Genomic DNA, 13,056 nt, shown 5'->3' on the forward strand with positions numbered 1-13,056 from the left:
ATTTTTTTTTCTTTTTGTAATGAAAGAAAAGAATAATAAAGGGCTGAGAACAGATTTTTTTTTCAGCTGAGTGTTGCAGTTCTGCTATAGCAGATCTGAGTGCCGAATGCAACTCAGATCTGCAACACTTATGTTGTGTTGGGGTGAAGGTAACAACACCAAGATTGAAAGGAAATCAAATCTACCTTTATTAAAATGAAACTGAAACAAGGAAAGGAAATAATCTACTGAAGAAAGAAGAAACAAATTAAATCAGTACAGCTGTTGCATTCAAAGCTAAAATATAAAATGAAGCAATTAAAACCATCTATGAATGCAATGATGACTGAGACCAGATTAAGAATGCCCAATGTTTCCTAATATTGCTTCCCTAAATCCCCGGCAGCGGCGCCAAAAACTTAGTGTGTGGCTCATTGTGACACTAGCAAGTGCACTAGCCGTTCAAGTAATAAAGTAGTGAGTGAAGTATCGTTCCCACGAGGATTTAGGAAACATTTACCAATACTAAATTGGGCACTTCTTATCTGATCAACAATAAATCAAAACTTTAATGAAAGCTAAAAATTATAAACTAAAATCTATCTAAAATATTGGCCCAATTGCCTTCAAATCAGGTTAGAAGAGTAAGTAGTAAATGTCAATCTCAGAATTCAGCAATCTATCAATTTGGATCATTCGAATAAATCATGATTGAGCCTTGGTTTGGTGAAACCCCAAGGTCATGAACAGCCTCTCTCAAGCGCATGTTCATCCTATGCATGAGTGGCGGCTCTTCTATCTCTAGAAAGAATCTAATCCCCATGCATGCATTTCTTCAAACACTTCTAAGGCATCAATTCAAATCTGAATTGATCACCAACTGAATTGTGCAAGTTATCTCTAACCTTGCACTCAATTCAGTTCTTGAATAGTAGATCTGAATTCCTAGAGTCTCTCTCAAGCACTCTAGGAATTCCAAGCTTTAGATCCATTCGGTCAATCTGAAAATTGCAGATCTGAATTCTCTTTCAAGCAATTCAGATCTTGCAATCTCAGATATGAGAATTCAGATCTGAGTTTTGAAGGTTAGTTGGCCGAATTAATCTACAATAACACCCTTATTCAAGAAACTTCAAGTACAATTCATGACCATTTGAATGAATAAAAAAGAATTAGATTGTTGAACTGAAATTTTACAAGCTGAAATACATCAAGGAAGAATGAAAAAAAGGAGAAAGAAGAAAGAAAATATAACAAAGAAACTGAATTCAAATCAAAAGATAATGAAACTACAATTGATTTATTACAAAAGATCTTTGAATCACAAACCCTCAATTCGAACTCACCTTCTCTTCTAGCTTGCTTGTCTTGAACTTCCTTCAGCCCTTCTTCTTCTTCTTCCTTGCGCCTAGCCTTCTTCTCCTCTTCTCTCAAGGTGGCCAAACCTCTAAGAGTGGGAGAGCCTTCCTCTCAAGCAATTGAACACCTCTCCCCCCTCCTAGAGGCTTCCTTATATAGTTTTTCAAGGGGGCTCTTGCCCCTTCTTGATGCCTCTAGAATGGGGTGTATTACACCCCTTTCTTGAACTTTCTAGAGCTCTCTTGAAAGTCTCCTAAGGGCTGCTATTTGGGCTGCACTTAGGCTCTCTCTTAGCACATGATAGCTATACATTGAGCTGCTCTTTTGGGCTGAGAATGGGCCTTCCTTGCTGGGCCGAATTCTACTCAAATTTAGGCTTTCTTTTCTTGGGTTTTCTCAAGGAATTCACATGCTCTTCTTGGGCCGAAGTGCTCTCTCTTGCTTCCACGACCGGGCTGGACTGAAATTGGTCTTTTTGAACCTTCTTTTCTTGCCTTTTTCCTTCCTTTTCTTGGATTAATTATCCCTGAAACTTATTCTTAGCATTAAGCTAAATTAAGGCAAAAATTAATAAAACCGGCATAAAAATCCATGCTAAAGTCCTCAAAAATTATAGATAAATTGTAAGTTCATCAGAAGACATGCGGTCAGCTTGACTGCGAACCGTCAGATCTATCTCAATCTGGGTCGTTGATCTGGGGGCACAGTGGCTATAAATAGGAGGGCCCCCAGGCCTCATTTTCTTTCATGCGAACTTGTTGTCTTCGGATTCTGAGGTTGCGCATCCATCTAGTTTGCCCAAGCTCTTCTCCTGTTCACACCGTTTCATTTTTTTCGGTGAGTCTAATCATTCTGTCAATCATGTTTGGGTATCCGTACCACGTCTACTTCCAAGACGGAAACCAAGATGACGCCCCCTCGAGCTCAATGAGAGATTGAGAGCAGGCTTCGAAGGCTCGGGAGGCCTCCGTCGAAGTGGCTTCTACTGCTTGGGGCAGGGAGCCCAACAGCTTCGATCCCTCGTCAATGACGATGGAGGTCTCTAGTTCATTACTTTTACCTTCCCGGGGACCTTATCTACGGTCTCCCCTCTAGTAATTTTCCCTGGGAGCATGGTCCCAATGACATAGTGATTTTCCAGGAACAGCTCGAGGCTGGCCTGCGTCTTCCTCTGCACCCTCTAATAGTGGAGGTGTTGAATCATTTCAACGTCACCATTGACCAGCTCCATCCCAACGCCATCCAGAATGTAGTTGGGACTATTTCTCTGTGCTATGAGTATTGTCTTCCCCTTGATCTTGATATCTTTTCTACCAACCTCTGCATCAAGAATGCTATTCCCGGAGCGCCTCCGGAAAGGCGTTTCTAGTACTTTTCTCCTCGCCATGGCTTCAAGCTCTTGCACGAGCTGCCGAACAGGGTCCCGGCCTAGAAGCGGGATTATTTTCTGTTCCGTAACCCCGAGGGGTGGCCCTTCCCAACTTCTTGGATGGTTGCCATCCAGAATTTTGGGGTTGATTTGGACCCTGAAACTCGAAAAACGCTACAGTCCTGGGCAGCAGTAGGCCTTCACTATTCGGACTACTTGACTGAGGAAAAGCTCTTGCAGGGTGGCCTAAGTCTGGGTTGGTTGCCTTTTAGGTCGCGTAGTGCCTTGTAAATATATATATATATATATATGTTTTACTCGACTAATACCTTGTGGTTTTTCTACAGCCATCATGTCTGGTGTTGACGCGCGGCGCCTTCTTTCCAGCAACCAGAAACATAAGGATAAGATGTCACATCCTAACTGAACCTCTACTTCTGGGGACACTGAGTTCGAGTCTGCTGAATCAGACTTTGTTTCTCCACCGCCTGAGGCTTCACCGGTCCCATCTAAAGGAGTTGCCGGGGAAGGTGGCCCCGAGGAGGGCGAGCTCCCGAGGCCTAGGCTGTTTCCTCCTGGGCCATCCCATCCATTCCCCTACCCGCAGTTCCCGATAGGGAACTGGGAGGGTGTAAATGACTACATCGTGGCTGGGCGGAAGAGCCGAAGGGCAATCTGCCATGAGGAGGTCGCTAGGTGGGGGGAGATGCAGCCCAAGGCACTCGCCGTGTTTGCCGCTTCTCACTGTATGGTGGTAAGTGGTATTTTCTCTTTCTTCTCGTTCTTTCCTTTCTTTTCCCGTTTTCTGACCATAGTCTCTTGTTGGCAGGTGAACACCGCCATCCACACCATGGCCCTCCAGACCAATATCCACTCCGGCGATATTCACAATCAGAGGGCCAAGGTCCAAAAGCTCCAGGGCGAGCTCGACCAGGCCCGAGGTGAGATCCTTCAGGCTCGCAAAGGGAGCGAGGCTCAGAAGCGGGCTAAGGCTTGGAGTCTACACTTCTGGACCGAACTCGGAACTTTGACACCATGGTGGAGGCCGAGCGGGCTAAGGTTGTCTAGGACTTCAAGGACTCACAGGAGTATCACGACCTCCAAGTGGACTATGGCTCAAGCTCGTACCGCTCTGGATTCAAGCTCTGCCGCTTGCTAGTCCGAAAGAAGTTCTCTGGGCTCAACCTCGATGGCATCACAATGAAGGGCCTGGCTTCCGAGACGGCGGACCAGGCGGAGGAGGAGGAGCCTGACTCCTCGGAGGACGAGGATGAGGTGGACCCTTGTGGTTGATGGCTCTTCTGTTTTTCTATTCTTCTGATTGACTTCTGGTGGTTCCCGGGTGCCAGAACCCGGTTTTTAAAAATCTTCTTCTTGGGCAGTTGTGCCCTTTTTCTTCTTGTTCAACTTTCCCGAGCTTTTTTAGCTCGATTTTTATTTATGCATTAGTAATGAAATTTTTCCTTTTTCTGCTAAGTATGGTGTGTCATGAGAGTAGAATTTATCACATTTTTTGTTAGACAGTTTTGTATGCCCTTAGCTTCAATCAGAATGATGTACTTTATGAGTTTATTGTAAATGAATAAAGATACATATTTGATTCATGTTCCCTTGGTATGTTTCTGTGTAATACCCCTTAAACTGGACACTTAATGAGACTCGTGTTAGTTTAGAATGTTCACAGCCAGTGGGTCGGTCTGGGGAGACCTATCCTGACAAGGCTGACACTGTGGTGCCACCAAGTCGGTTGGGGTGGCCTGTCTCAGCTGCCAGGGTGAGACCCTAGGCACATACAGTGTAGGATTAATTGAATCTTTGAACTGGACCAGATTTCCAGTATTGCCCTGGACCTTGGAGATTGATGGGCAAAACTGGAAAGTTACACCCGACCCCTAGACTCGATTATGATACTGCACTAGGTGTCGGATTGGGCTATCTTTGATGTATCAATCAGTGAGATCCTTAGCGGGGGTCAAAACCTGGGTATGTTGGGACAGTCCAAGAATTCATCTGAGTGGGTGATCATAGTGACAGGATCAGCCCCTTTGTCGGACAAAGGTAATGATCGGGGATGCACTCTCACTGATGGAAACCAAGACTGCCAGCAGCCGATTTCAACTGTTGAGATTTGTTTTGCCAAATATATTTTATATAAGATATAAAAGTATATATATTATGGTTTCTAAAATGTTTGCAAGAAGGTTTTAATTCCCGGGATCCATATGAGTGGAGAGTGCAACACTGTTCCTTGCAGCCGAGGGAGAGGTCCTCTCTTGTCGGGCAGTGTATGATCATTATGGGCCGAGAGGTTAAGTGTAAGACCATTGAGGATAACACCTGATGGGCTAATCTTGCATCTGCCCACAGTCCCTGGGTGTTACAAGGTGGCTTGGCCCAGGGACCACTTAGTGTAAGTGTTGGGCCCATAGAGCCCATTTGATGGGTTTCAGGGGGTACACTGTCTTCAGCAGTGCATTCAGCCAGGCCTTATAGCAAAGGCTGGGCTGAACCCATGTGGCTGATGTGTAGATCAATGCTTGGGTCCCACGCCATACAAGGAAGCCCAACTGGGCAGCAGTTTGGAAGGCTTTTTGAGTACATAACCTTAAATGGGCCTTAAGCCCATTTCGAACTGGGCTGATTTGATCAGTCATTTAAAGGGGGCGAATTCTGAAGTGGGTCAGCTAAAAGGATTGGGCTTAGACCCTATCCACTCAGAGAGTCCAAGATCTAAATGAGATTTAGTTCTGGAAACCTCCTAATTATATTAGGAGATAGCTGATCTGATCTGCAGATAAGATAAGGATTATCCCTTATCACTAAGGGACTTCTAACCCAAATATGATTTGGATTAGCAACTCCTAATCTAATTAGGAGCTGATCCCTTTGAGATTATAAAAGGGGAAGGGGGCGGTAGCCTTTTAAATAATCAACAGCATTCTTCTCTTAAAGATAGAGAGATTGAGAGATTTCCTGCATACTGCGAATTCTCTCCTACCGCCACCTTCCTGCCATTGCCATTCCTTCAGTTCGATCTCCAGTTCTTGGGAGCAATCAAGATTTGATCTTGATCTCAATCTTTTGGGAAAAGATTCGTTGGAGCTGTACTCACAAGCCGTCCAGTTGATTCTTGCGAAGGGTCAAGTTCTTTTGAAGAACGTTGTTGATTCTACTCCATCCTTCTCTGCGCCATCTTTAGTGGGAGCAGATTTTGGATCCTTCCTTGGGCGTGAACACCTCCATTGGGAGATAATATTTCTCCGTATCAGGTATAATCCTCTCCCACTCCTTTTGGTTCAGATCTGGTTCAGTTTATGGTTCAAGATTGATCCTTGAAAATATGATTTTCTAAATAGGGAATACGATTCTCAGTTGAAGGGAGAGATAAATTTTTTTTGAAATTTGCCCCTTATTCCGCAATCTTTGGGCGTCCATAGGATGGATCTCTCATCCCTTCAGTGGTATCAGAGCCACGGTTCAAATCTTGAACCATATAGTTTCAGATCTGAACCTGCGCAAATGGGCAGAAGGTGTTCTACCCAATTTGCGCAGATATGGGTTTTTGGGAAATTTTGTTCCCAAAATTAATGGGCGAATAATCTGAAATTAATTTTATATAAATCTGATTATTATTTAGAATTGTTCTTTATGATTTTCTTGATTTATGGGCTATTCGTAGAAGAGGAGATCGAAATCTTGGTTTGCGCAGGGAACTTGCAAGATTTGCAGTTTCTTGATTTATTTATTACATTTGGTTTGTAAATATTTTTTTTTTTATTTTCTAGACTCAATGTATAGGTATTCGATCTGATGTAATTATTAATAGAAATAGGATTTCTATTTATTTTATTTTTGGATCGAAGATGGCGGCGTAGAAAGGGAGATTTCGCAGAGAAGAAGATTTCGCAGATGGGAGAATCGCTATCTGCGATTTGCAGTTTGTGAAACTGCATTCTGTAATCTAACCTCTGTTTTACAGGATGGATTGTGCGAACAGCCCTGTTTGACTAATTCTTGATTTTCTTTTATCAGTAATTAATTTCAGATTATTTTCTTGAATTAAAGATTTAATTAAAGATCAAACCCTAGACCCATTTGAACCAAGATTGGTTCAAACTGTTTGGACCGAATCTAGGGTTTAATCAAGGCTGAAAGTCAGCCCTAATTTTCCCACTACTGGGCCTAAGGATTGATATTTAATTAAATGGTTAATTCGGCCTAACCTGTAAAGGCCCAGTTTTAAACAGTTAAAACTGCTAAAAGCCCACTTAACCCTTAAAGCTATATGGGTTGAACCATTCGGCCCATATACCTAGATAATATTAATGGTTAATATTATGGATTTAAAATGGGCTTCAAATGGGCTTTACAGATAAATAATTGATTGGATCATTTTATCCCTGCATGTGATGTATGGATGTGTGATGTGCTACGTACATGGGCCATAAGTACTTGGCCCATGCTCAATCAACAGTGGCTCTTTCGCACACCATGGCTGAATGCACATCATTACCATGGTGTCCCTTTTGGTCATTGGATGACCTCCCTCAGTGGTGGGCCCCACACCTCATCATGAGGTCTCGTGCGGAACCCTAGCCGATTTAGGCCCACCAAAATCTGGCTTTATGAAAGTCAGTGGGAGCCACTTTGGTTTGACCTAAAGATAGAACTAGGGCAAAATTATCTGTTCCCTCGAGATAATATGAGTGCATGTGATAGGGAGATTCATATGATGAACTCTCTAAAGGCCTTCCATCATTAGCACGAGGATGGGTCCTTCAGTAATGAGGAAACACACCAGAAAATGGGCTATCCATTTGCTGTTGGGCTTGTCTAAGTGTTTCATAAGATGATAGGGGCGTCATAGACCGATGTGGGAGGGGCTTCACCAGAAAATGGGATCTCCCCCACGGTACCTTGGCGTTCACGAATATGATGGGTAAGCACTCACTGGACAGAAAGGTTTACCTGAAAACGGCTCTGAACCTTATCTGACAGAGGCCAAAGGGAAAACTCATATGATGAGTGGATATGATCCTTCACAGAAAGGTGGTGGGGTTATGCAACTGAAACAGTTGGCCTCATGCACCCTATGTGATTTCCCACATTTCCAAAGACAACCCGTAGTCTCCGTCACTGAGAAAGGAGGGAAATCTCATAGACGAATAAATGGAAATGGATCGTAGATTAAAATCCATATCTATGAAATGAACATGAATCAAATTAGGTCATGGACTGATGTTTGCTCTTTTATCAGAAAATGGCAAACGGATCATTTGCAAAGCTACTTGATGACAACAAGTTGAAGGGCCCAAACTATGCTGACTGGTATAGGAACCTTATGTTGGTCTTAACCTCTGAAAAACTTGACAAAGTGGCAAAGAATCCTGCCCCGGAGCGTCCGGAAGATAGGGCTTCTGAGGCCCGAAGGAGAGACTATCAAGAATGGTAGGAGAAAAACTCCCTTGCCCGGTGTTACATCATTGCCTCTGAAGGGACCATGAGATCCATTCTATGGACGCCCAAAGATTGCGGAATAAGGGGCGAATTTCAAAAATTTTTCTCTCCCTTCAATTGGGAATCGTATTCCCTATTTAGAAAATCATATTTTCAAGGATCAATCTTGAACCATAAACTGAACCAGATCTGAACCAAAAGGAGTGGGAGAGGATTATACCTGATACGGAGAAATACTATCTCCCAATGGAGGTGTTCACGCCCAAGGAAGGATCCAATGACTGCTCCCACTGAAGATAGCGCAGTGCAGGATGGAGCAGAATCAGCAACGTTCTTCAAAAGAACTTGACCCTTCGCAAGAATCAACTGGACGGCTTATGAGTACAGCTCCAATCAATCTTTTCCCAAAAGATTGAAATCAAGATCCAATCTTGATTGCTCCCAAGAACTGGAGATCAAACTGAAGGAATGGCAATGGCAGGAAGGTGGCGGCAGAAGAGAATTCGCAGTATGCAGAAAATCTCTTAATCTCTCTTTCTTAAAGAGAAGAATGCTATTGATGTTATTGTGTTCTTCAAGGCTGCCGCCCCCTTCCCCTTTTATAATCTTAAAGGGATCAGCTCCTAATCAGATTAGGAGTTGCTAATTCCAAATCATATTTGGGTTAGAAGTCCCTTAGTGATAAGGGATAATCCTTATCTTATCTGCAGATCAGATCAGCTGTCTCCTAGTCTAATTAGGAGGTTTCGATATCTAAATCTTATTTAGATCTTGGACTCTCTGAGTGGATAGGGTCTAAGCCCAATCCTTTTAGCTGACCCACTTCAGAATTCACCCCCTTTAGATGACTGATCAAATCAGCCAAGCCTTTGTTACAAGGCCTGGCCGAATGCACTGCTGAAGACAGTGTACCCCCTGAAACCCATCAAATGGGCTCTATGGGCCCAACACTTACACTAAGTGGTCCCTGGGCCAAACCACCTTGTAACACCCAGGGACTGTGGGCAGATGCAAGATTAGCCCATCAGGTGTTATCCTCAATGGTCTTACACTTAACCTCTCAGCCCATAATGATCATACACTGCCCGACAAGAGAGGACCTCTCCCTCGGCTGCAAGGAACAGTGTTGCACTCTCCACCCATATGGATCCCGGGAATTAAAACCTTCTTGCAAACAATTTAGAAACCATATATATATACTTTTTTATCTTATATAAAATATATTTTGCAAAACAAATCTCAACGGTTGAAATCGGCTGCCGGCAGTCTTGGTTTCCATCAGTGAGAGTGCATCCCCGATCATTACCTTTGTCCGACAAAGGGGCTGATCCTGTCACTATGATCACCCACTCAGATGAATTCTCGGACTGTCCCAACATACCCAGGTTTTGACCCCCGCTAAGGATCTCACTGATTGGTACATCAAAGATAGCCCAATCCGACACCTAGTGCAGTATCATAATCGAGTCTAGGGGTCAGGTGTAACTTTCCAGTTTTGCCCATCAATCTCCAAGGTCCAGGGCAATACTGGAAATCCGGTCCAGTCCAAAGATTCAATTAATCCTACACTGTATGTGCCTAGGGTCTCACCCTGGCAGCTGAGACAAGCCACCCCAACCGACTTGGTGGCACTACAGTGTCAGCCTAGTCAGGATAAGTCTCCCCAGACCGACCCACTGGCTGTGAACATTCTAAACTAACACAAGTCCCATTAAGTGTCCAGTTTAAGGGTATTACACAGAAACATACCAAGGGAACATGAATCAAAAATGTATCTTTATTCGTTTACAATAAACTCATAAAGTACATCATTCTGATTGAAGCTAAGGGCATACAAAACCGTCTAACAGCTCCCACTTGCACTTAGGTCCAATCAGGTAGTAGTCGGAGTCCCATGCTTTCCACGTGTTTCTCAAACACTTTCTGTGATAGTGGCTTTGTCAATGGGTCTGCTACATTTTCCGCTGACGCTACCTTCTGAATCAGGACATCCCCTCTACCAACAATCTCCCGCAGTACGTAGTACTTCCTCTCGATGTGCTTCGACTTCGAGTGGGCTCATGGCTCCTTAGCCTGAGCAATGGCTCCATTGTGGTCACACAACACTGCCTGAGCTATGTTAGGACGAGTGCACAGCATGGCATACATGTGAAAGAATGGTAGGATTCATCTGATGGACGCCATAAAGGTTGCGGAATGGGTGGGGCGAATTTCAAAAATTTCCTACCTTCTCCCAACTGGGAATCATATTCCCTGAATTTAGAATACAATATTCAAGGATCTACTTGAACCCTAATCAAACCAGATCTGTACCAAAAGATAAATGGGAGGATTATACCTGATCCGGAGAAGCAGTATCTCCCAAAGTTGGTGTTCACGCCCAAAGAATGCTCCAAGATCTGTCCCTGCTGAAGATGACACAGCTGTGGATGGAACAGAACCAGCAGGGTGCGTCCTACACACTGGATCCTTCACAAGAATCCCCTGGATGTACTAAACACTGAATTCTTTCAGTCTTTCTTGCAAGACGGATGTCAAGAACTGGTTTCTTGACTTTCTTTTCTGCAAAGATCAAATCTTGCAATAATGCAGATGGCGGCGGCAGGAGGAGATTTCTAGAAACGAAAAGGCTGAACTGTTTTCTTTTCTGGAGAGTATGAGATCTAATCTCAAATCGCAGGAACCCTTCTTGCTTACCAAAACCCCTTGGATCGAAATCTGATTTCTCTCCCTCTTGGTACATTCGAAATCTCCTCCTTTCTTCTTGATTAAGAAATCTCCTAATTAGGAGTTATCCCAATCCAAATCAGTATTTGGATAGGGGATAATCTTAATCCCTTTCCCAGATAAAGTTAGCTTACTCCTGTTCTTATCAGGAGGTTACCAGATTCAAATCTGATTTGAATTTGGTCTCAAAGAGTGGATAAGGCTAAGAGCCCAATCCTTTTTGCTAACTTCAATCTCAAATTCGCCCCATGGATGGGTGATCATATCAGCCCACCTCGAAATGGGCTTTTGGCCCATTAAGTATTCAGTGTTTAATTAGTTTCCAATCTGCTGCCTAGTTGGGCTTCTTTGTATGGCGTGGGACCCAAGCATTGATCTACACACCAGCCACATGGGTTCGGCCCAGCCTTTAATACAAGGCCCAGCCGAATTCACTGAAAATCTCAATGAACCCCTTGAGTCCATCGTATGAACCCTATGGGCCCAACACTTACATTAAGTGGTCCCTGGGCCAAGCCATCTTATAAAAACCCAGGGACTGTGGGCAGGTGCAAGATTAGCCCATCGAGTATTATCCTAAATGGTCTTACACTTAACCTCTCAGCCCTTAATGATCAAGCACTGCCCGACAAGAGAGGACCTCTCCCTCGGCTGCAAGGAACAGTGCTGCACTCTCCTCTCACATGGATCCCGGGAATTAAAACCATTTGCAAACATTTTGAAACCGTACATATATATGTAAATATATTAATTTTGCAAAAACAAAATTCCAACGATTGAAATCAACTGCCGGCAGTTTGGTTTCCATCAGAGAGAGTGCATTCCCGATCATTACCCTTTGTCCGACAAAGTGGCTGATTCTGTCACTATGACCACCCACTCAGACGAATTCCCAAACTGCCCCAACATACCCAGGTTTTGATCCCCACTAAGGATCTCACTGATTGGCATATCAAAGGCAGGCTGATCCAGCACCTAGTGAAGTGTCATAATCGAGTCTAGGGGTCAGGTGTAACTTTCCAGTTTTGCCCATCTATCTCCAAGGTCCAGGGCAAGACTGGAAATCTGGTCCGGTTCAAGGATTCAAGTAATCCCATGCTGTATGTGCCTCGGGTCTTACCCTGATGGCTGAGACAGGCCATCCCAACACTTGGTGGCACACCAGTATCAGCCTTGGCAGGATAAATCTCCCCAGACTTATCCAACGGCTATGAACATTTAAAACTAACATGAGTCTCTACAAATGTCCAGTTTTAGGGTTTTACACAGAATTAAACCAAACAACATGAATCAAACATGCACTTTATTTATTTCCACTAAATAACAAAAGTACATCAAAATGGTTGAAGCTAAGGGCATACAAAACTGTCTAATAGCTCCCACTTGCACTTAGGTCCAATCTGGTACAAGCCGGAGTCCCATACTTTCCACGTGTTTCTCAAACACCTTCTGTGTCAGTGGCTTAGTCAATGGGTCTGCCACATTATCCGCTGATGCTACCTTCTGAATTAGGGCGTCCCCTCTACCAACGATCTCCCGCAGTACATGGTACTTCCTCTCGATGTGCTTTGACTTCGAGTGGGCCCGAGGCTCTTTAGCCTGGGCGATCGCTCCATTGTTGTCACACAACAACGGGATGGGTGATGTGCTGGATGGAATCCCTCCCAATTCGTGTATGAACTTATTCATCCACACGGCTTCCTTGGCAGGTTCACTTGCGGCAATGTACTCGGCCTCGGTTGTGGAGTCTGCAGTGGACCCCTGTTTGCTGCTTTTCCAGCAAATAGCACACGATCCTATCGTGAAAACATACCCAGATGTAGACTTTCTATCATCTGGATCCGACTGGAAATCGGCATCGGAATACCCTAGAACTTGCAGTGAACTACCATCGAATACCAAACAAAACTCTTTCGTCCTTCGAAGGTATTTGAGTATGTTCTTCACAGCAGTCCAATGCTCCTGTCCTGGGTTTGCCTGGAATCTGCTTACCACACTCACTGCCTGAGCTATGTCCGGGCGAGTGCACAACATGGCATACAAGATGCTCCCTACAGCTGAGGCATAGGGAACGTCTCTCATGCTCTCAATCTCCTCAGAAGTCTTGGGAGACATCTTCTTGGAGAGAGTGACTCCGTGCCGGGATAATCCAATTATCCGCTTCG

Source organism: Nelumbo nucifera, chromosome 2 (assembly GCF_055504915.1).
Source record: "Nelumbo nucifera cultivar China Antique chromosome 2, China Antique-T2T, whole genome shotgun sequence".
NCBI lineage: Eukaryota > Viridiplantae > Streptophyta > Magnoliopsida > Proteales > Nelumbonaceae > Nelumbo > Nelumbo nucifera.